This window comes from Ranitomeya imitator, chromosome 3 (assembly GCF_032444005.1).
Source record: "Ranitomeya imitator isolate aRanImi1 chromosome 3, aRanImi1.pri, whole genome shotgun sequence".
Lineage (NCBI taxonomy): Eukaryota > Metazoa > Chordata > Amphibia > Anura > Dendrobatidae > Ranitomeya > Ranitomeya imitator.
Genome location: NC_091284.1, coordinates 611,657,748 through 611,682,494, shown reverse-complemented (window position 1 = coordinate 611,682,494; position 24,747 = coordinate 611,657,748). Strand labels below are relative to the sequence as shown.

Here is a 24,747-nt window from a genome sequence, read left to right as displayed (position 1 = left end):
TAAACTTCTGTGAAGCACATGGGGGTTCAAAGTGCTCACCACACATCTAGATATGTTCCTTAAGGGGTCTAGTTTCCAAAATCGGGTCACTTGTGGGGGGTTTCCACTGTTTAGGCACATCAAAGGCTCTCCAAACGCAACATGGCGTCCAATCTCAATTCCAGCCAATTCTACATTGAAAAAGTAAAACGGCGCTCCTTCACTTCCAAGCTCTGCGGTGCGCCCAAACAGTGGTTTACCCTCACATATGGGGTATCGACGTATTCAGGAGAAATCGCACAACAACTTTTGTGGTCTAATTTCTCCTGTTACCCTTGTGAAAATAAGAATTTGTGGGCGAAAAGATCATTTTTGTGTAAACAAAAGCGATTTTTTATTTTCACGGCTCAACGTTATAAACTTCTGTGAAGCACTTGGGGGTTCAAAGTGCTCACCACACATCTAGATAAGTTCCTTAAGGGGTCTAGTTTCCAAAATGGTGTCACTTGTGGGGAGTTTCCACTGTTTAGGCACATCAGGGGCTCTCTAAACGTGACATGGCGTCCGATCTCAATTCCAGCCAATTCTGCATTGAAAAAGTCAAACGGCGCTCCTTCACTTCTAAGTCCTGCGGTGCGCCCAAAAAGTGGTTTACCCCCACATATAGGGTATTGGCGTATTCAGGAGAAATTGCGTAACAAAATTTATGGTTACATTTCTGTTTTTACACTTGTGAAAATAAAAAAAATGGTTCTGAATTAAGATGTTTGCAAAAAAAAGTGAAATGTTCATTTTTTCCTTCCACATTGTTTCAGTTCCTGTGAAGCACGTAAAGGGTTAATAAACTTCTTGAATGTGGTTTTGAGAACCTTGAGGGGTGTAGTTTTTAGAATGGTGTCACACTTGGGTATTTTCTATCATATAGACCCCTCAAAATGACTTCAAATGTGATGTGGTCCCTAAAAAAAATGGTGTTGTAAAAATGAGAAATTGCTGGTCAACTTTTAACCCTTATAACTCCCTAACAAAAAAAATTTTGTTTACAAAATTGTGCTGATGTAAAGTAGACATGTGGGAAATGTTATTTATTAACTATTTTTCGTGACATATCTCTCTGATTTAAGGGCATAAAAATACAAAGTTTGAAAATTGCAAAATTTTAAAAATTTTCGCCATATTTCCGTTTTTTTCATAAATAATCGCAAGTAATATCGAAGAAATGTTACCACTAACATGAAGTACAATATGTCACGAAAAAACAGTCTCAGAATCAGCGGGATCCGTTGAAGCGTTCCAGAGTTATAACCTCATAAAGTGACAGTGGTCAGAATTGCAAAAATTGGCTCGGTCATTAAGTACCAAATTGGCTCTGTCACTAAGGGGGTTAAAGGGACCGCTGGTGGAGATTGTGATGCAGCTGGGATGGTTCTGCTCCCTACAGGTGGAGCGGGGCCCCAGGGCTACCGGGGCAGTTTTGTAAGGGACTTGTGGATGTTAGGGTGCAGGATGAGGGTGCAGGAATAACTAGAGGACTCAAGGGTTGCAGTTTCCTTTATCTTTAATCCCAGGTTGCAGGTGTAGTGCGGGGCACAAGTCACAGCTGATGATGGAGATCTGGGCAGCCTGGAAGCATTGCATGATCCACCTAGCCAGGTGGATTTGGAGGCCTTCACTTTGCGCTGTTCTCTGGGTGCTTGGTGCTTTTAGTTCTCCTCAAGTCCCTCTCTCAGTCTTTCCACTAAGTGAAACACTACCTGCATGGCAGGGAGCTTGGGCCTGTTCCAGGTGTCACTTCCTCGTGGTGACTCCGGACTCTCCTATGATGCTGTGCCTCCGGGTGTCCAATGGGGCCAAGAGACCTGCAATCTCCTGTCCTCCAGATTTGGTTGTGGGACCTGCAGTTCCCACACAACCATGGACTCTGGTGTCCAATCTTCGGCGCTCAGTCCTGGGGTGAGCTCAGTCACAGCTCCTATCCCCAGATTCTTCTCACTTCACTTCTTGCCTTCTCTTCCATCACTGTCCCTCACTGACTCCAAGTTGAATCTAAACTAACTCCGCCTCCAGATCAGAACTTATAGGGAAATTCCCCTGAAAACTTGGTTAGAGCTTTTCACATTTCAAAAGTCAATATCGACCCTTTAACGAGCCTTGTCACATGAATAAGAATAACAAGCCAATCCAGAAATTATGTTTTGCAGACACTTATTTAACCCCTTTACCCCCAAGGGTGGTTTGCACGTTATGGACCAGGCCAATTTTTACAATTCTGACCACTGTCCCTTTATGAGGTTTTAACTCCGAAACGCTTCAACGGATCCCGGTGATTCTGACACTATTTTCTCAAGACATATTGTACTTCATGATAGTGGTAAAATTTCTTTGATATTACCTGTGTTTATTTGTGAAAAAAACGGAAATTTGGCGAAAATTTTGAAAATTTTGCAATTTTCCAACTTTGAATTTTTATGCAATTAAATCACAGAGATATGTCACACAAAATACTTAATAAGTAACATTTCCCACATGTCTACTTTACATCAGCACAATTTTGGAACCAAAAATTTTTTTATTAGGGAGTTATAAGGGTTAAAATTTGACCAGCAATTTCTCATTTTTACAACACCATTTTTTTTAGGGATCACATCTCATTTGAAGTCATTTTGAGGGGTCTATATGATAGAAAATACCCAAGTGTGACAACATTCTAAAAACTGCACCCCTCAAGGTGCTCAAAACCACATTCAAGAAGTTTATTAACCCTTCAGGTGTTTCACAGGAATTTTTGGAATGTTTAAATAAAAATGAACATTTAACTTTTTTTCACAAAAAAATTTAATTCAGCTCCAATTTGTTTTATTTTATCAAGGGTAACAGGAGAAAATGGACCCCAAAAGTTGTTGTACAATTTGTCCTGAGTACGCCGATACCCGACATGTGGGGGTAAACCACTGTTTGGGCGCATGACAGAGCTCGGAAGCGAAGGAGCGCCATTTGGCTTTTCAATGCAAAATTGACTGGAATTGAGATGGGACGCCATGTTGCGTTTGGAGAGCCACTGATGTGCCTAAACATTGAAAACCCCCACAATTGACACCATTTTGGAAAGTAGACCCCCTAAGGAACTTATCTAGAGGTGTGGTGAGCACTTTGACCCACCAAGTGCTTCACAGAAGTTTATAATGCAGAACCGTAAAACTAAAAAATCATATTTTTTCACAAAATTTTTTTTTTCGCCCCCAATTTTTTATTTTCCCAAGGGTAAGAGAAGAAATTGGACCCCAAAAGTTGTTGTACAATTTGTCCTGAGTACGCTGATACACCATATGTGGGAGTAAACCACTGTTTGGGCGCATGGGAGAGCTCGGAAGGGAAGGAGCGCCGTTTGACTTTTCAATGCAAAATTGACAGGAATTGAGATGAGACGCCATGTTGCGTTTGGAGAGCCACTGATGTGCCTAAACATTAAAACCCCCCTACAAGTGACACAATTTTGGATAGTAGACCCACTAAGGAACTTATCTAGATGTGTGGTGAGCACTTTGACCCACCAAGGGCTTCACATAAGTTTATAATGCAGAGTCGTAAAAATAAAACAAAATTTTTTTCCAACAAAAATTATTTTTTAGCCCCCAGTTTTGTATTTTCCTGAGGGTAACAGGAGAAATTGGACCCCAAAAGTTGTTGTCCAATTTGTCCTGAGTGCACTGATACCCCATATGTGGGAGGGGGAAACACCATTTGGGCACGTGGGAGGGCTCGGAAGGCAAGGAGCGCTATTTGGAATGCAGACTTAGATGGAATGGTCTGCAGGCGTCACATTGCGTTTGCAGAGCCCCTAATGTACCTAAACAGTAGAAACCCCACACAAATGACACCATTTTCAAAAGTAGACCCCCTAAGGAACTCATCTAGATATGATGTGAGAGCTTTGAACCCCCAAGTATTTCAATACAGTTTATAACGCAGAGCCGTGCAAATAATTTTTTTTTTTCCACAAAAATTATTTTTTAGCCCCCAGTTTTGTATTTTTCCAAGGGTAACAGGAGAAATTGGACCCTAAATATTGTTGTCCAATTTGTCCTGAGTACGCTGATACCCGATATGTGGGGGGGGAACAACCGTTTGAGCGCATGGCAGAGCTCGGAAGGGAAGGAGCAACATTTGGAATACAGACTTAGATGGATTGGTCTGCAGGCGTCACATTGCGTTTGCAGAGCCCCATATGTACCTAAACAGTAGAAACCCCCCCCAAGTGACCCCGTATTGGAAACTAGACCCCCCAAGAAACTTATCTAGATGTGTTGTGATAACTTTTAACCCCCAAGTGTTTCACTACAGTTTATATCGCAGAGCAGTGAAAATAAAAAATCCTTTTTTTCCCACAAAAATTATTGTTTAGCCCCCAGTTTTGTATTTTCCCAAGGGTAACAGGAGAAATTGGACCCCAAAAGTTGTTGTCCAATTTGTCCTGAGTACGCTGATACCCCATATGTTGGGGTAAACCCCTGTTTGGGCACACGGGAGAGCTCGGAAGGGAAGGAGCACTGCTTTACTTTTTCAACGCAGAATTGGCAGGAATTGAGATCGGACGCCATGTCGCGTTTGGAGAGCCCCTGATGTGCCTAAACAGTGGAAACCCCACAATTATAACTGAAACCCTAATCCAAACACACCCCTAACCACGCTTTTGAAAAAAAAATCCATAAGCCAAGTTAAAACTCTTAAGAACTTGCACAAAAACTAGAGAACCTTTGTATCAGGGCTTTCTCTGCACCATTTGACCATGACATGGCAAAACAATATAGGTAGAATGATGTTTTAGGAGTAGGTACAGCAGGGCCGCCATCAGGGCATTACAGCCCTTACTACTGTATGGGGCCTAGTGATGAGGAGCAAAAAGGGGGGCCTGAACACGCTGGCAGCTCGAGCCCCCCTCTCTTTGCTTCTCCTCATCGGGCCCCTGGACATTTTGTTCAAGGCTTCCGAACTCCCTATGCATAACAGCACTGTGGTGTTTTAAAGATACACCAATAGTGTTGTTAATGCATTCGGAGAACAGAAAATGGCACTGTACCTTTAAAAGCTGCGGCTGGCCCAGGTGCATCATGGTCCTGCCTGACGTCACACGCTGCTCCACTTCCTCATTCCGGAGCAGAGAGAACAGCATGCGGTGTGTCACGCGGGGGCGGACTGCAGATGACGGACGAGCAGGGTGAGTCTCTCCCCTCTCGGGTGATCCCATCTGCTGAGTTGTTTGTAATCCTCTCCTGTGTATTAGTGTCTGCTGAGCAGTGAATCTAATCCTATCCTATGTGATACTGTCTGCTGAGCTGTATATCTAATCCTATCCTATGTGATACTGTCTGCTGAGCGTGTATCTAATTCTATCCTGTGATATTGTCTGCTGAGTTGCATCTAATCCTATCCTGTGTGATACTGTCTGCTGAGCTGTGTATCTAATCCTATCCTGTGTGATACCGTCTGCTGAGCTGTGTATCTAATCCTATCCTGTGTGATACCGTCTGCTGAGCTGTGTATCTAATCCTATCCTGTGTGATACTGTCTGCTGAGCTGTGTATCTAATCCTATCCTGTGTGATACCATCTGCTGAGCTGTGTATCTAATCCTATCCTGTGTGATACTGTCTGCTGAGCTGTGTATCTATTCCTATCCTGTGTGATACCATCTGCTGAGCTGTGTATCTAATCCTATCCTATGTGATACCATCTGCTGAGCTGTGTATCTTATCCTATCCTGTGTATTACTGTCTGCGGAGCTGTGTATCTAATCCTATCCTGTGTGATACCATCTGCTGAGCTGTGTATCTCATCCTATCCTGTGTGATACCATCTTATGAGCTGTGTATCTAATCCTATCCTGTGTGATATAATTTTTAATAATGTGTGTGTTTTTTTAACCCTTTACTAGTATTGGATTAATAATGGATAGGTGTCAGAATTGACGCTTCTCCATTATTAATCTGGCTTAATGTCACCTTACAATAGCAAGGTGGCATTAACCCTTCATTACCCCATATCCCACATGGGAATGGGAAGAGAGTGGCCAAGTGCCAGAATAGGCGCATCTTCCAGATGTGCCTGTTCTGGGGTGGCTGGGGGTAGATGTTTTTAGCCAGGGGGGGCCAATAACCATGGACCCTCTCCAGGCTATTACTATCTGCCCTCAGTCACTGGCTTTACTACTCTGGCGGAGAAAATTGCGCGGGAGCCCACGCCAATTTTTTCCGCCATTTAACCCTTTAATTTAATAGCTAGAACAGCCAAATTTTGCATATACACACTACTAACATTAGTAGTGTGGAATATGCAAAAAAAAATGGGGATATGAGTTGGTTTACTGTATGTAAACCATGTCTCATATCATGTTGGGTTTAGGAAGGAGATAGCAAAAGCCGGCAATTGAATTACCAGCTTTAAAGCTATCTAGCGCTGTATGAAGTAATAATATATATACATATATGTGTCTACTGACATATAGATATATATATATATACTGTATATAGACAGTATATATGTTTTTTGGTTTTTTTTTAACACATGGATCCCTTGTATAGCCGTATGTCGGTTTTGCAAGCCTGCGAGAAAAACACGCAGTACGGATGCCATACGGATTACATACGGAGGGTGCCATGCGCAAAAAACGCTGAAACACCCTGCCTACGGTTGAGCTACGGACCACTATTTTGGGGACTTTTCAGCGTATTACGGCCGTAATATACGGACCGTATTGTCTTACGCTGAGTGTGACTCCAGCCTAACAGTGGGCCTGATTTCTTGCCAATTCTCCCATAAATAAAAAAAAAAATAGTGGGAGATTAAGATTGGCAATTTTGCCTCAGTGCCACTCCTGTGTGTGCCACCTGTCTCAAATTGTGTGCCACATTAAACCTAGTGTGTAATACTGGGCCAGATTTCTTTTAAATTCTCCCTGAAAAAAAAAATAGTGGGAGATTAAGATTGGCATTTCTGCTTCAGTGCCACTCCGGTGTGTGCCACCTGTCTCAAATTGTGTGCCACATTAAACCTATTGTGTAATACTGGGCCAGATTTCTTTTCAATTCTCCCTGAAAAAATAAAAATAGTGGGAGATTAAGATTGGCATTTCTGCCTCATTGCCAGTGCTGTGTGTGCCACCTGTCTCAAATTTTGCGCCACATTAAACCTAGTGTGTAATACTGGGCCAGATTTCTTTTCAATTCTCCCTGAAAAAATAAAAATAGTGGGAGATTAAGATTGGCATTTCTGCCTCATTGCCAGTGCTGTGTGTGCCACCTGTCTCAAATTTTGCGCCACATTAAACCTAGTGTGTAATACTGGGCCAGATTTCTTTTCAATTCTCCCTGAAAAAATAAAAATAGTGGGAGATTAAGATTGGCATTTCTGCCTCATTGCCAGTGCTGTGTGTGCCACCTGTCTTAAATTTTGTGCCACATTAAACCTAGTGTGTAATACTGGGCCAGATTTCTTTTCAATTCTCCCTGAAAAAATAAAAATAGTCGGAGATTAAGATTGGCATTTCTGCTTCGATGCCAGTCCTGTGTGTGCCACCTGTCTCTAACTTTGTGCCACAAGAAACCTAGTGTGTAACACTGGGCCAGATTTCTTTTAAATTCTCCCTGGAAAAAAAACAAATAGTGGGAGATTAAGATTGGCAATTCTGCCTCAGTGCCAGTGCTGTGTGTGGCATCTGTCTCTAATTTTGTGCCACAGAACATATACTGTATAAGAGTGGGCCACATTTCTTCAATATTGTCCCAGAAAAAATAAAAAGGGGGAGATTTTAATTGTTAGTGTCTGCATCAGCGTCAGTCCTGTTAGTGGCATATCTGTCTGCCACTGAAGCTGTGTACGGTTATACATTGGGCCTGATTTTCTCTGCAGTCTCATTCACCTATAAAGGGATATATAAACCCAACAGAAGTTTGAGTTCACCTTGTAACTGGCTTTACAGTAACAAATACTGTTAGTTTGGTTACGTTTTTCAAACAATGAGGAAGTCTGGTGGAAGAGGTCGTGGCCGTGGGCGGTCATTGCCAGCTGGTAATGATGGTAGTGGTGGTGGAGCATCAGGTGGTCGTGGGAAAAGCAATATAGCACCTAAGTCTCGAGTTGTTGAGCCAGGTTTGTCGTCTGGCTACACAAGGCCTCGAACACTCCCTTTTCTGGGAGTAGGAAAACCGCTTTTAAAGCCGGAGCAGCAAGAACAAGTTTTGGCTTTCCTTGCTGACTCAGCCTCTAGCTCTTTCGCCTCCTCTTCTGAAACTGCTAAATGTAAAAGCAGCGCGTCGTTAGTGGATGTTCACGGTCAGGGACAAGTCGCTTCCTTGTCTTCTTCACCAAGAACAACAGAGAAGGATGCATCAGGCGACACAATGGGTTACTCCATGGAGCTCTTTACACATACAGTTCCTGGGTTAGAAAGTGAAACAGTTAACAGGCCATGCCCATTACAAGTTGAATCGGACATGGAGTGCACAGATGCACAGCCACAGCCAGATTACTATGCTGTTCCTTTGACTCAGGCCAGAACATTGCCCTCGCAGTGTACTGATCCAGAATCAGACCCTGATGAGACTATGGTGCCCCGTCACGAACGCTATACCACCGGCTTACATGGTGACACAGGCGAAGTTGCACATGAGATAGAAGAGGAGGTCATAGATGACTCAGTTGTTGACCCTGATTGGCAGCCATTGGGGGAACAGGGTGCAGGCGGCAGTAGCTCTGAAGCGAAGGAGGAGGAGCCGCAGAAGGCATCAACATCGCAACAGGTTCCATCTGCAAGGCCCGTATCTGGCCCAAAACGCGTGGCAAAACCAAAACCAGTTGTAGGACAGCGTGGCCATCCGGTTAAAGAAGCTCAGTTTGCAATGCCTGAAAAGGTATCCGATAGTAGAAAGAGTGCAGTCTGGCATTTTTTTAAACAACATCCAAATGATCAGCGCAAAGTCATCTGTCAAAAATGTACCTTAAGCAGAGGTCAGAATCTTAAAAGTATAAATACAAGTTGCATGCGTAGACATTTAACCACCATGCATTTGCAAGCCTGGACTCACTACCAAACATTCCTTAAGGTTGTAGCACCCTCGGCCAATGAAGCTAGTCAGCAACGCTACATCCCTTCCCTCACTGTAAGCCCACCATTTCCCGCACCACCTGCAGTAAATGTGCAGATTTCGTTGCTAGGCCGAAGCAGTCAGGGAATCACCAGTTTCATAGTAGGAAACACTGCATGTAGGGCACCAGCAAGAATACCATCTCCAACCCTCTCTGTCTGCCATGTCCATTGGCACCCCCGCTAGTTCCACCATCTGCAGCTCTCCAGTCCAGCTCACCCTACATGAGACTCTCGTTAGGAAAAGGAAGTACTCATCCTCGCATGTAAAAAGCCATCCCAGCCCTCCACCAGCATGTAAAAGACCGCATCGTCCATGCACTCAGGCAATCTGTGAGTACAAAGGTGCACCTGACAACAGATGCATGGACCAGTAGGCATGGCCAGGGACGTTACGTGTCCATCACGGCACACTGGGTTAATGTGGTGGATGCAGGGTCCACAGGGGACAGCAGTATTGGGACAGTTCTGCCTAGCCCACGGTCTAGGAAACAGTTGGCTGTAGGCGTTTGCCCCCCCTCCTCCTCCTCCTCATCCTCCTGCAGAAGCGAGAGCTCATCCACAGACTGCAGTCGCACGAGCACTCCATCCGCAGCTGCCACTGTTGTACACGAGGTGTCCCATTATGGGACAGCTAGTGGCAAGCGTCAGCAGGCTGTATTGGCAATGAAGAGTTTGGGCGACAACAGACACACCGCGGAAGTTCTGTCCGAGTTCTTGCAGAAAGAAACTCAGTCATGGCTGGGCACTGTACATCTTGAGGCAGGCAAGGTAGTGAGTGATAACGGAAGGAATTTTATGGCTGCCATAGCCCTTTCCCAACTGAAACACATTCCTTGCCTGGCTCACACCTTAAACCTGGTGGTGCAGTGCTTCCTCAAAAGTTATCTGGGGTTACCCGACCTGCTCCTCAAAGTGCGCAGACTTTGCACGCATATCCGCCGTTCGCCCGTACACTCCAGCCATATGCAAAAACATCAGCGGTCTTTGAACCTTCCCCAGCATCGCCTAATCATCGACGTTGCAACAAGGTGGAACTCCACACTGCACATGCTTCAGTGACTGTGCGAACAGAGGCGTGCTGTTATGTATTTGTGGGAGGATACACATACATGGGCAAGCAGTTGGATGGCAGACATGGAGTTGTCAGGTGTGCAGTGGTCGAAGGTACAAGACCTGTGTCAAGTCCTTCAGTGTTTTGAGGAATGCACATGGCTGGTTAGTGCAGACAACGCCATAATAAGCATGAGCATCCCCCTAATGCGTCTGCTGATGCAAAGTTTGATGAACATAAAGGAGCAGGCATCTGCAGCCGAGGAAGAGGGAAGCCTTGATGACAGTCAGCCATTGTCTGGTCAGGGCAGTCTACAGGACGAGGTAGCGGGCGAAGAGGAGGAGGATGATGGGGATGAGTATTTTTTGTTTGAGGAAGCTTCTCCGGGGCCAATAGCAACTGGTGGCGTTGCAAGGCCGGGTTCAGGGTTTTTTAGGGAGACAAGTGACGTAGATTTGCCTGAAACTGCCCCTCAAACCAGCACAACCGCAGATTTGACAACTGGAACTTTGGCCCACATGGCGGATTATGCCTTACGTATCCTTAAAAGGGACCCACGCATTATTAAAATGATGACCGATGACGATTACTGGTTGGCCTGCCTCCTTGATCCTCGCTATAAAGGCAAATTGCAAAATATCATGCCACATGAGAACCTCGAACAAATATTAGCAACCAAACAAGCAACTCTTGTAGACCGTTTGATTCAGGCATTCCCAGCACACAGCGCCGGTGATGGTTCTCACACGAGCTGCAGGGGGCAACAGGGCAGAGGTGTTAGAGGTGCACAAATCAGAAGTGGCGTTGGACAGAGGGGTTTTCTGACCAGGTTGTGGAGTGATTTCGCAATGACCGCAGACAGGACAGGTACTGCAGCATCAATTCAAAGTGACAGGAGACAACATTTGTCCAGTATGGTTACTAACTATTTTTCATCCCTTATCGATGTTCTCCCTCAACCGTCATTCCTATTTGATTACTGGCCATCCAAAATAGACACCTGGCCTGAATTGGCAGAATATGCATTGCAGGAGCTTGCTTGCCCAGCAGCTAGTGTGCTATCAGAAAGAGTATTCAGTGCTGCTGGTTCAATATTGACCGAAAAAAGGACTCGTCTGGCTACCCAAAATGTTGATGATCTAACCTTCATTAAAATGAACCACTCATAGATTTCGAATTATTTTGCCCCACCTTTCCTGGCTGACACCTAGCTTTCCTATAAAAAGGTCTTGCTTGTGGACTCGTCTTACTGACTGTTCCAATCTCTTAATTTGCACCAGCTGTTTGTCCAGCATACAACATGTTTACACCTCCGTAAATGGGCTAACTCCCCCCACGGGGCCGTGGTCGCGCCACTTGGCGCAAGCACCCGAGAGAGTGCCGTTTGTCTGAAGAGGTGGGTGTGCCCGCTTTTGGTCAACAGCACTGCAACTGGGTCCCTCATAGTACAATAAAGTGTCTCTGGCGGTGGTGGTGCGCACCCAACGTCAGACACACCGTTGTAACATGAGGGGCCCTGGGCCTGTACCGCTGGCCACAAGAGAGTTCCCCCCCAGCTCAAACAGTGCTCTACCACTTGCAAAATTATCTCTCACAGCTCCACCAATGTTTAGTCTATGCGCTGACATCCTTCAATGCCTGGCACTGACAATACCAATTTGTTGACATGTATGATGCTAGTTAAAATAGTCAGGGTCAGTGTCCTATATTGACACCAGTAAATACTTAGCGCCAAATTACTATGTTTGAAACTCAGCAGAGGAGCCCACCCCTGTACCTAAGTATGCCACCCTTTTGTTTTTTGGTTTAGTTGTTTTGCGAGACATTAACATCTATCTATTTTTTGGGAGTACTAACTGTGTCAGACACTCCTTCCAATCGTCCTCCGCTGACCACACCAATGCTGCCTGTGTACCTCTGTAAGATAATTCAAACTGCTTTGAGCCCAATTTTTTTATTTTAGGCCTACTAAGTCTGTCTGCGGTCCCTCCTTCCATTTGTCCTCCGCTGAGCACACCAATGCCGACCGTGTACCCATGTAACTTTTTGTCATCCTGCAGTGAGCCTACTTTGTGGTGTAAGGCCTACTAGCAGTGTCTGTCTGCGCCACTTAATACAGCTGTCCTCCTCTAAAAAAAAAAATGGCGGATTTTCAGCTTCTCAGAATTATAAAACTGCATTGGGGCCACAAGTTTCGTTGTGGTCTACATACTGAGTCTTCCGCTCCAAGGTGTTCTCTCTGTTGCCTCTCCTTCGCTTCTATCTTGAAGCTCTTGTTAAGTAGTTGTTGAAACAACACTGCATTAGGCCTACAAGTTGGGTCTGGGTTGTAGAGACGATGTCTGCCGCTCGAAGGTGTTCTCCAGGTTGCCTCTCCATAGCTTCAATCTTCATGCTCTTGTTAAGTAGTTGTTGAAACAACACTGCATTAGGCCTACAAGTTGGGTCTGGGTTGTAGAGACGGTGTCTCCCGCTGCAAGGTGTTCTCCAGGTTGCCTCTCCATAGCTTCAATCTTCATGCTCTTGTTAAGTAGTTGTTGAAACAACACTGCATTAGGCCTACAAGTTGGGTCTGGGTTGTAGAGACGGTGTCTGCCGCTCCAAGGTGTTCTCCAGGTTGCCTCTCCATGGTGTTCTCCAGGTTGCCTCTCCATAGCTTCTATCTTCTAGCTCTCGTTAAGTAGTTGTTGAAACAACACTGCATTAGGCCTACAAGTTGGGTCTGGGTTGTAGAGACGGTGTCTCCCGCTGCAAGGTGTTCTCCAGGTTGCCTCTCCATAGCTTCAATCTTCATGCTCTTGTTAAGTAGTTGTTGAAACAACACTGCATTAGGCCTACAAGTTGGGTCTGGGTTGTAGAGACGGTGTCTGCCGCTCCAAGGTGTTCTCCAGGTTGCCTCTCCATGGTGTTCTCCAGGTTGCCTCTCCATAGCTTCTATCTTCTTGCTCTAGTTAAGTATTTGTTGAAACAACACTGCATTAGGCCTACAAGTTGGGTCTGGGTTGTAGAGACAGTGTCTCCCACTCCAAGGTGTTCTCCAGGTTGCCACATAATCGAAGCTGCATAGAGCCTATTTTGTTATTTTAGGCCTACTAAGTCTTTCTGCGGTCCCTCCTTCCAATTGTCCTCCACTGAGCACACCAATGAAGACCGTGTACCCATGTAACCTTTTTTAAACCTGCGTCGAGCCAACTTTGTGTTGTAAGGCCTACTTGCAGTGTCTGGCTGAGCCACTCAATACAGCTGTCCAATTTAAAAAAATGACCTGCAATTATCAGGTTTTCAGCCTATCGGAATTTTAAAACTGCAGTGGGGCTACTAGTTTGGTTGGGGCCTACTAACAGTGTCTGCCGCTCCTTACTGTTCTCCTGGTTTCTTGTCCTGAAATTCCATTTTCAGGCTCTCGTTAAGTAGTTGTTAATGTTAGACTGCATTTGGCCTACTAGTTGGGTTGGGGCCTACTATCGGTGTCTGCCGCTCCTTGATGTTCTCCTCCACTGAACAAACCAGTGCCGCCTGTTTACTTCTGTTACCAATTTTGAACTGCATTTAGCCTACTTACTGATTTGGGCCTACTCACTGTGTCAGCCTCTCATTACAGTTGTACTCCACTGAACAAAGCAATGCCCCCTGGTTAGTCCTGTTACCAATTTTGAACTGCATTTAGCCCACTTTATTCTTTGGGCCTATATCTGTGTTTCCTCCTCATCCTGCCCATTGCCCAGCCAGTGATAGATGAGTCTCCTGGTACATTGACCCATAACGCAACATTCCCCGTGCACGCTACACAGCAAGATTGTGACCCTGCTGAAAGTCAGGTTCCCATTCCCGCATACCATACCACCTTACACGGGGACAAAGAGGAAGGTGCAGATGAAAGTACAGGTTCCTTCATCAGGTGGCGGGAGGAATACTCGTTGGCGACATCACTGGCACAGGGCCCCTCATAGTACGCAAAAGTGTTGCTGCCGGTGGGAGGCGCCCCCGCCGTGCAAACACACCGCCGTACTTTGAGGGGCCCTGTGCCAGTGCCAATGCCAACGAGTGGGCCCCCTGCTTGCTCAGGATCACAGCACTTGCAAAGTTGAAATACTTACCTCTCCCTGCTCCACTGCCGTGAGGTGGTCCAGATTTCCTGGGCCCACTAAATACTTGAACCAGCCCTACCCCCCACAACTTTAGCCAAATGACCCCCAATTTCCAATGCCTTACTATTATTATAAAGTAAATTAAGATTGACAAGCTTCAGTAACAAGAATGTATGTTTTTGCCATTAAAATGGGCACTGTACATGTTTTCCTGGCCTCCACTCACTGCCGACTATGCTCCCCCATTGACTTGCATTGGGTTTCGTGTTTCGGTCGATCCCCGACTTTTCGCGATAATCGGCCGATTCCACTCGACTCGACTGTTGAGATAGTCGGGTTTCGCGAAACCCGACTCGACCCTAAAAAACTAAAAGTCGCTCAACCCTATACAGAATCAATTTCCATGGGCATCTGCTCTACCTCCCGAGATGTTTTACCTGCAGGCTCTTTGGGAGGAGGGGAAAAGTTAGACATAGAATTAAATGAAGACATTTTCTCCTGACTACGCTCGAGTTACCTGCCCAGCATGTTTGGCACTTTATTTGCAGCCAATGAACATGCTGGGCTGGCTTGCCAATCACAGTAATGTCGGCGCCATCTTTGGTGTGGCATTACTGTGATTGGCTGGCCTCTCATAGGGGATTTTTAATAGCTGCGGGTACCAACTTGCACACATTGCAGCTGGAGAGCTTTGTGTAAGCATAAGGAGAGTGATAGGGGCATATAGGGAGAGTTAATCATTCCAAAAAGCTCTTTTAAGAACTGAAAAATGTGAAGATTAGTTCTTTGTTAGGTGGAGATGGCGTATGGAGAGATTTAAGAGGAAGGAGAGTAAAAGGCAAACACCTGGGTGCTATTTTCCATTGTGTTGTATAGTTTAGTATTAGGAACAGAATGTGGGATTAGAAGGAATTAGGGAAGGTTTCATCCACTACCATAATATGCAAATCAACTCATTTTAGAGGCAAATACAGTATTAGGTAGTACCAGCATATATAAAACCAATTTTTTGGAGCTACATAATATTCCTGTGTAGCAGCCTAAACAAAATTATTTTTTTACAGCTAAATAATATTCCTCAGTGTCAGCATATAGTAACATACATTTTAAAAGCTAATTGCTAAATAATATTCCTCGTCTATTGCTGAAACAGCTATTATTTATCTAGCAGTTGTGTGAGTGGCGCAAAACCTGTTGAGCTACAGAAACGTCACTGTTTACTAGTAATTTCCCTGAGTCTGCTGTTGGCGTGTCTCATAAAGGCGATTTAAAAAATCCTGAAAAATTTCTATTGGTAAAATAAATAAATTTTTAGCTAGGACGTATACCACCAATGATCCAGTTTAAATAGCAGAATGGTAAAATTTTACTTTTATTAGTTATATGTAAAAGGTGTCCCGGTCCCTTTTGTTTGTGAGTTTATTGTGGTTGTTCCTATGCAAAGAGAAGCATGGGTTTTGGGGTTCTAATTCTTTAATGTCCTTGTGTGAGGTGCATATGCTTGGACATCAATGGGTACTAATCATTTATCTTTTATAGCATCATGTTCACAGAACCCATAGTATAATGTAATAGCATTTTTCCCTTTCTATTGCTAAGAGGTGCAGAAAATATGTGTCATTTTTTGGCTTTTCAATGTTCCAGTATGAGATAAATGTACATGGATAACAATGAGCATGAATTGTTTATGCAATATATTATAGTTTTGATCAAAAAGCATGTGTTGTTTTTGGCTTTACTTTGTTTTGGCACAAGACAAATATGCCTTGATACCAATTAATACCTACTGTCTATTTAATAGAGTATAGTCTTAATCAAATCTGGTATGGAACCCACAGCTCATTAGACTAACATAAAGTGTGTAGAAAGTGGGAGTGCCGCTAGGGTATTTACCTGTTCGGACAAAGAAGAGGCCGCAGATCTTGAGCCTATTTGAACTGGCTATTTTTGGAAGTTGCATCCATTTTATTATTCCCTTGATTTATGGGTCAGGTCATTTTTACGTATAACTAATAAAAGTTAAATTTTACCATTCTGGTAAAATAAATAGCTTATTTTTATCTAGCAGTCGTGTGACTGGTGCAATCCGTGCCAAGATAAGCAAATTTAACAATTTAGCAGTGGCAATAATTTTCATTAGTCTACTCTACTGTTATAGTGAGTCAGCAAGGCAATCTAAAAATAAAAATATTTTTCTATTGGTTTAATAAATACCGTATCTTAGTGTATCTCTATATAACAGTTGTGCGACTGGTTAAATCTGGACAGAGATAAACTAATGTCACAATTTAGCAGTGACAAAAATTTTCATTAGTCTGCTGTTGCAGTGTGTCACCAAGGCAATCTAAAAATAAAAATAATTTTTTATTGGTTTAATAGATATAGTATCTTTATCAAGCAGTTGTGTGGCTGGTGCAAAACCTGCTGAGACATGCAAATGTGACTATTTACGTCTAATTTTCATGATAATAATTAATAATTTGATAATTTGAAATCCATGATTAGTTCATTTTAATGAAGGTTAGATCATCAACATTCTGGGTAGCCAGACGTGTCCTTTTTTCGGTCAGTATTGAACCAGCAGCACTGAATACTCTTTCTGATAGCACACTAGTTGCTGGGCAAGCGAGCTCCTGTAATGCATATTCTGCCAGTTCAGGCCAGGTGTCTATTTTAGATGCCCAGTAATCAAAGGGGAATGACATGTGAGGGAGAACATCGATAAGGGAGGAAAAGTAGTTCGCAACCATACTGGACAAATGCTGTCTCCTGTCACTTTGAATCGATGCAGTCGCAGAAAGTGGCTGGAAGATATATGAAAAAATACAAGGACTGTAGTACAATTTCAATCTCCCTACAATGATCTCAGGAAAAGTATGGCAGCAATAAAAAGGACTGCTGCACATAAAAGTGTGGACAAATAAAGAAGATAACTGTGCAGAAAGGAGCAACAGGATTTGTGCTTTTAAAAAAGCAGCTGGTTTGCACAGCGGTGTGCAAACAGCAATGCAGCTATCAGGGAGCCTTATAAGGCAGCCTAATAAGCTACAGAGCTGATGCACAACACTATAACCTCCACTGTCCCTGCAAACAAATGGTGGTGTTGGACAGTGGAAATCGCTACAGCACAAGCAGTTTCAGGGTTAATCTTTCCTCCCTAACTATATCCCTCCTTCTGATGAAGCTGCGGCAACCTCTCCTTATGCTCAGATCGGCAGAAGTAAGATGGCGGTTGGCGTGCACGCCCCTTTATAGCCCCTGTGACGCCGCAGAAAGCAAGACAATCACTGTCATGCCCTTCTCTAAGATGGTGGGGACCGAGACCTATGTCATCACGCTGCCCACACTCTGCGTCCTCCTTCATTGGCTGAAAAATGGAGCTGAAAGCGTCATAGAAAACGTAACTTTGGCGCGAAGATCGCCGACCTCATGGCCGATCCCACACTAGGATCGGGTTTCATGAAACCCTGACTTTGCCGAAAGTCGGCGATTTTTGAATTTGTCCGATCTGATTCTCTCAACCCTAGTCCGACTCCCGACTCCCTAAACCTATCTTTCAGAGAATTCACTCGCAAAAAAGACTCTTAGACTCTATAGCGCTTACAGCAGCGGTGCCATCTAACACTAAGCTGCAGCAGTGAGGAAATGGTGGCGACGGGGAAAATGGCTGGTTCTTATAGGGCAAGGACATGTGACATACACAGCCAATGACACATGCCCTTGCTTGTGTGCATCACATGCACATTGCTGTGTGTGTGCACTGCTGATCTCTATTTAGTAGGTCTTTTTATTTATCTGTAAAACCTGTGCAATAGTCGGGCAACGTTATTCCCAGATACTATATGTAAGTCAGAAAGGCATGCAGGCATTTTCTCCATTCTGTTCCCATTTAGTTTTAGCTCTTTCCCATCCATTCCAGCTTTTTTCCCATGCTCCCAGACCTGTTTGTTAGGTCCAGCAGAAAAATATTCGGCTTCCCTATTGACTTGCATTGGATTAGTTATTCGGTGCGGATGCACGGATTTTAGAACTTATTTGTGCTGATTTTCCCAAAACTGAATATTTCACTAATCGCTCATTACTATTCCTGTCAACTGCTATTATTTAATTACATTTCGAAATGAGGACAGGACAACTTGATAACGATTTGCTATCTTTTTTTAGCCTTCTCTTGCTTTGTGAGCCTCCACCCTTTTCATTTTCAGAGTGCTAGAAAGCTGCATAGACGAACACATGGCTGCTGTTTTTTGGCATAAGGTTAGAGGAGGCTGGGTTTTTATAAAACTGGGAAATTTGCATAACCTGACCTTTCCTAATATTGATAGTAACAAAGCCATAACCCTAACAGGCTAATTAATGTTGGAAACCTTGGTCAAAGTTATCTGAGCACACAAATCTCCAAGGGTGGCCAAACTTTTGCATTGAACAATCTTCCTTTTTGTAATTTTTACAATGTAAAACATGATAATATAAACATATACCGTATATTTGCCTAAAGTACAAAGAAAATGTGTCATCTTTAACTTTAGAGATCATTTCATCTTCAACTTGCTTATTAATTATAATGGAATAAATGTTTTTGTAATTTTTATAATGTAAAATGTATTTTTTTAAATAAAATGCAAAGGTAATGTGACATCTTTAATTTTAGACCTTTTAGAGATCATTTCATCTTTAATTTGCTTAACTGTTCACAATAACAGTAATTTTGACTGGAGGTGCCCAAACTATTACATGCCAGGGTAAGCATATATATATAATTTGCATACTATGCCTGACACTTTTACTTTTCAAACTAGATGTGGTCACTTGTCTGTGTCTTCTAGACCCCTGGCATTATTTTACCAATAAGCTTCTTTCTATTATCTTTACTGTACTTGTTTACGATGGTCAAGTTTTATTGCTGCAGCTCTCCAGTGGAAATGTCCTGAGGACAAGTCTATGAAAGAAAACAAGTATTCTCTAACTTTGATTAGCAAAACCTAATCTTTGTCATGAAGTAAAATCAATTATGTTTATTTTACATTTCTCAGCATAGACAAAAGAAACCCCAGACAAGGTCTTAAAGATTGCACCATAAAGAAGATTACATTTTGTGGCAAATAACAGAATCAGCACAAGTAAATGTATGTGCAATCATTGCTAAACATTCTTGTAATTTACATTTCATACTTAATGTATAGTTGTAATTTTAAACATAAAAAACACCAGCTCTGCATTTCATCAACCTTGTGTTAAATTGTATGTGTCTTCTTCCATAAGAGATACACACTCGGTGGATTTCTCAGCCTTTAACGGAAGGATCATCATTTGAATTATGTTCAAAAAAGAATATGTGTAGTTTACATTTAAAGTGAACCTGTCAGCAGGATTTTGCTGAGTAAACTACAGACATTGTCAGGTTGGCAGTGTTAAACTGATTAAAATGATACCTGGAATGAAGAAATTTGTCTTGTGGTTCTTGTGTAATCAGTGTTAGAAGTGTTCAGCTGAGATGAGCGTGCTCCCGGGAGGGACTGTAAGCAGAGTCTTATCTTGGTGCTCTAAGAAAGAAAAGGAAAGAATTGCCTATCACTCCCCCACCCCTATCGAAGCACAAACATGTTCCTCATCATAAAAACAGACTGTTTGTGCTTTGGGGCGGCCTGTGGGCAGGTCTTTTCTTGGTTTCTCTGGCTTAGAGCAGGAAGATAGGACTCTGCCTACAGTTCCCATATAAAAAACTTACCGTCACATCCAAGCATAAATCAGGTCTGAACAGGTACTTACCTAGAGTCACCAACTCATATACAGTGAAGCAGATAAGGCAGCACTCTGTAGTGCTACAACATGCAAACATAAAATATGAAAATTGAATTGCATTACTGCACTAGAAATATGAAAAATTGCGAATGCTTAGCACATAAATTGGCCAATTTATGTATACCTGGTAGCCACGTTAAGGCATTTCTCGCTGCCAGGGCCTAATGCCTCTCAAACCTCTCTTAGACAGTCTACATTTCTCTGGGAACCTAATGTGAATCCTCTCCTGGACAGAAGTCTATATCTCTATGGAAGGGTAGAATCATGCTGCTACTAAAAACACCTAAGGCTAAGGGGCTGAGTGCTCAGTCAGAAGGCCAATATAAATATAAAAAAACTGACTATCACATCTAAACATAAATCAGGTCTGAACAGGTGTTTACCTAGAGTCGCCAACTCATATACAATGAAACAGATATGGCAGCACTCCATAGCGCTATAGCATGCAAACATAAAATATGAAAATTGAATTGCATTACTGCACTAGAAATATGAAAAAGTGAGAATTTTATTTACATTTGCATTAGCCTTCTGACTGAGCACTCTGCCCCTTAGCCTCAGATGTTTTTAATTTCTGCAGGATTCTATCCCTCCACAGAGATATAGACTTCAGTCCAGGAGATAATTCACATTAGGTTCCCAGAGAAATGTAGACTGTCTAAGAGAGGTTTGGCATTAGGTCCTGGCAACAAGAAACGCCTTAACGTGACTGCCACGTACCCATGAATTGGCCAATTTATGCGCTAAGCATTCTCAATTTTTCATATTTCTAGTGCAGTAATGCAATTCAATTTTCATATTTTATGTTTGCATGCTATAGTGCTACAGAGTGCTGCCTTATATGTTTCAGTCTTTCTCTGCCTACAGTTCCGACCCGAAGCACCAGAATCTCATTAACTGAAAACTTCTAACACTGATTACACAAGATGGATTTCTCCACCCCAGGTATCATTTTAATCAGTTTAAAAATGCCAACCTGACAATGCTTTTGGTTTACTTAGCAAAATTCTGCTTGCAGGTTCGGCTTAACTTTATGATGTAAATATAGAAAAAGCATAACAATTGTTATACTGTATGAAAGAGTCAAAAGCAAAGCAACACTTTTGGAATCCATTTGATGAATGGAACATAATAGATATTTTTGGTCTATGTGCTAGGAGGTTTTCATTTAAAGGGAATCTGTCGGAAGATTTTTTTTCCTACCTCATCCAAGAGCTGCATAATGTAGGAAAATAGACCCTGATTCCAACAATGTATCACTTAGGCTAAGTTCACATTAGCATCTCTGTGTGCAGCGTATCATCTGCATGCGCAAACGCATGCCAAAACGCATTCACATGCATGCCTACGCTGCAGTTTTTATCCACATCAGCTTACACATGATGGCAAAAAAACGCTACGTGTGCATAATTAAGCATCTATAGGAGAGATAGCCAATGTCTGACTGTCATGTCCAACTTAGGACTATTATGCTAAACCAAAAAAAAATACAAACAACAAAATTATATCCAAATTTATATTTTTTAGAACAATAATAAGAACTTATTATAAAATTAGGAGAATTACACAAAGAAAGTCACTAATGGAGTGCACAGGATACATAGTACATATACAGAAGTTTGAAATTTGATCATCACGTCATTCCCCATGAAAAAATGAGGTGAAACATGTGCCTGGGTGCTCCACTGCTACAGAGTCTGTATTGATATTCCACTCCTATGGTACGTTTTTTATTGTTTTGCTATTATTATTCTGACCATATTCTGTGCTGGCTTGATTTCCGCATTGTTTAGTTTCTGATAACAGTGGTTTGTAACTTACTTTTTAGAGCATTAGGCCAGTTTTTTGTAAGCTTCACCCACTAGTCTTAATTGTCACCTACCCTAGTGCTTATGCATGCACATAATGTCATTGTGATGCCAGTCACTACTCAAGGACTAGCCATGAGGCAGAGTGGTCAAGAGGTCCAAAGAAAAAAAACAGGAAGGTACAACAAAGACAAAGCGATAAGACAGATAGTCAGGCACAAAGTCTGGGGTCTGGTAACTAATGTTGGAATGCATCAAAGGCAAAAGGGATTGTACAAACGAGCAACCAAAAGGTAAAAATCCAAGGTCTGGCAACAAAAAATCAGAACATCACAATGCAGAGCACAGAGTAAACACACCACTGCGCTGAAGCTACAAGTGGCAATGACCTAATATTGCCTGCCAGTTAAATAGCCTGGCAATTATTCAGAAAAGAAAATTCCAGGAGGAAGCTCAAACACTGCACTGACAGCCCAAAACACCCCTATTATACATAGGGTGGCTGAACTGTCACTCACAGCCTGAAAGCCCAGAATGTCCCTGCTATCCATAGAGTGGCTGAGCTGTCACTCACAGCTTCCCCAGAACACAGTGAGTGGCAGGATCGTGAGAGTCACCTGGTGGACAGTAGTAGATTGCAATATAATGTATCTGTAATCTATTGGTACTGTTTATCCTGTGCAACCCTTTGGTGATTTCCTATGTGTAATTCTCCCAATTTTACATCATGTTCTAATTATTTAAAAATAAAGATGAAATAAATTTGTATATAATAATAACAATAATAATAATAATAAAAATTATAATAATAATAATATTAACCCCTTTCTGGGGTAATAGTACCCCGATGTCAGACTCCCCCTGTTTGGTGCGGGCTCCGGAGCTGAGCCCACACATTTCCTGGAACATGTCAGCTGATATATACAGCTATACAGGAAAAAAAACTGTGAAATTGCACTTTTTTTGCAATTTCACAGCACTTGGAATTTTGTTCCTGTTTTCCAGTGAAAATATGTTAAAACCAATGGTGTCTTTCAAAATTTCAAAAGTACAACTTGTCCCGCAAAAAACAAGCCCTCACATGGAAATATTGACCGAAAAATAAAAAAGTTATGGCTCTGGGATTAAAGGGAGCAAAGAACAAAAGAGCAAAAACGAAAATACCTTTGGTCGTGAAATGATTAATAATAATAATAATAATAATAATAATAATAATAATAATATTGTATATCTTCATCAATTTGCATATAATAATGATATTGTGTATTAATATTTACAAATTATCATTTATATAATATGGATATATTCTGTAAAAATAGATTTTATATCATTACATCATCAGCACCTAATGGATACCATTGACATAGACAGGAGTCTGAACGGTATGTGCACATGTTGCGGATTGGCCTGCGGAATTTTCCGCACAGAATCTGCATCTCTTGGCAAAGAAAGCAGGCCAAAATGCTTGCAGATTTCATGTGGAATTGATGTGGACTTGTTGCGGATTACTTCCAGATTTTTTGCCGATTGTCATGTGTTTTTTGATGTGCGGATTTGCCTTACTCAATGTATAGTCAATGGGTGCAGAAATGCTGAGTTTCCGCACAAACAATTGACATGCTGCGGAAAAAAAACACAGCGATTCCGCCCGTTTTTTTCCGCAGCATGTGCACAGCGGTTTTGTATTTCCCACTGATTAACATTGTTTGCACAACGCACTGCGGATTTGAGGCAATTCCACGCATCCAAAAATGCTGCGGAAACGCATCAAAATCCGCAACGTGTACACATACCCTTAGGGATCTGTCATGGTTCCCATCATTTTAACAGTAAGATTAAAACTTTATATATCTAGTAGATCCATTTTTTCTATTAAAATTTTTTCCCAGTGGTTTTAATGTAAAAATAAATACCATATTGAATATCTATGTGTTGCAAGCAGACAGAACAATTTAATGTCGCGGTGCTATTTTAATTTGACAATTAATAATGTTTAGTAGTACAAGGCATCTGTCACAGCAGTGTTTATTTATATTCTGTTTAATACAGTTTGCTCTCAACAAGATTAAAATCAATACAGATGTCAGTAAGCATTCCATTACTTCTATGGGACTATATGTCTTTTCAATATTTAAAGATCTTTAATACTTAAACACACATTTCAATAAATAATGCTTGTTTTTTGCCTAGATGAAACAAACACAGACATCACAAAGGAACTAATCAGCAACGGGCTCATCATTACGAGCTGAAAAGTCTCTGTGCAAGTGGCAAGAAAATTACACGAAAGATAGGAGGGTTTGATTGGAGATGGAAGATAATTGACTGCTGGGCTATGAATAGCTATGTTTGACTACATTGAAAATTCAAATTCCAAACTTTACACTGTTTGAACTAGTTTCATTCTTGAGCTTATATGATGCTGATTATACCCATTGAGTCACGTTTGGGAGATAATATCTTGTGTACTTAGAACTCCTTAATAAAAAAAAATATTTTCTTTTAGTTATTTTCCTCAGAGGCAGGGGACTACAAACAATATTTGATTGTTTCCAGTTCTAATAAAATGTAGAAATTGTTGCATAGTGTAATTGGATCCTATATAAAAGAAATTGACACATCAGTATGATATGGCATACACAGTAATTGTTTTTTGAAATACTATGCAGAGCATATAGTGCTTCTAAATGACAAAGGAGAAAGGCCTTGATCGGAGGGCTTCTTATATCTATGCTGAGGACATGGAACTTCCGGCAGCAGAACCATATTACATTCTTCAATACTGGATGCAGGGCCCACTGCTGGACTGGTCAATCTGGCTTTTGACAAAATTGCTAGGTATCTAGTTTGGCAGTGAGTTGAATTGGCCTTCATCAAT

At 42.2% G+C, this 24,747-nt stretch overlaps 1 long non-coding RNA gene across 1 annotated transcript; it reads left to right on the top strand.

Moving 5' to 3' along the window:
• The first annotated feature begins 5,134 nt into the window (after positions 1 to 5,134).
• On the top strand, positions 5,135 to 24,426 carry LOC138672233 (uncharacterized). Its single transcript, XR_011319660.1, has 3 exons — positions 5,135 to 5,194; positions 19,293 to 19,385; positions 24,060 to 24,426. It is a non-coding gene; the product is annotated as an uncharacterized lncRNA (long non-coding RNA).
• The last annotated feature ends 321 nt before the right edge of the window (positions 24,427 to 24,747 follow it).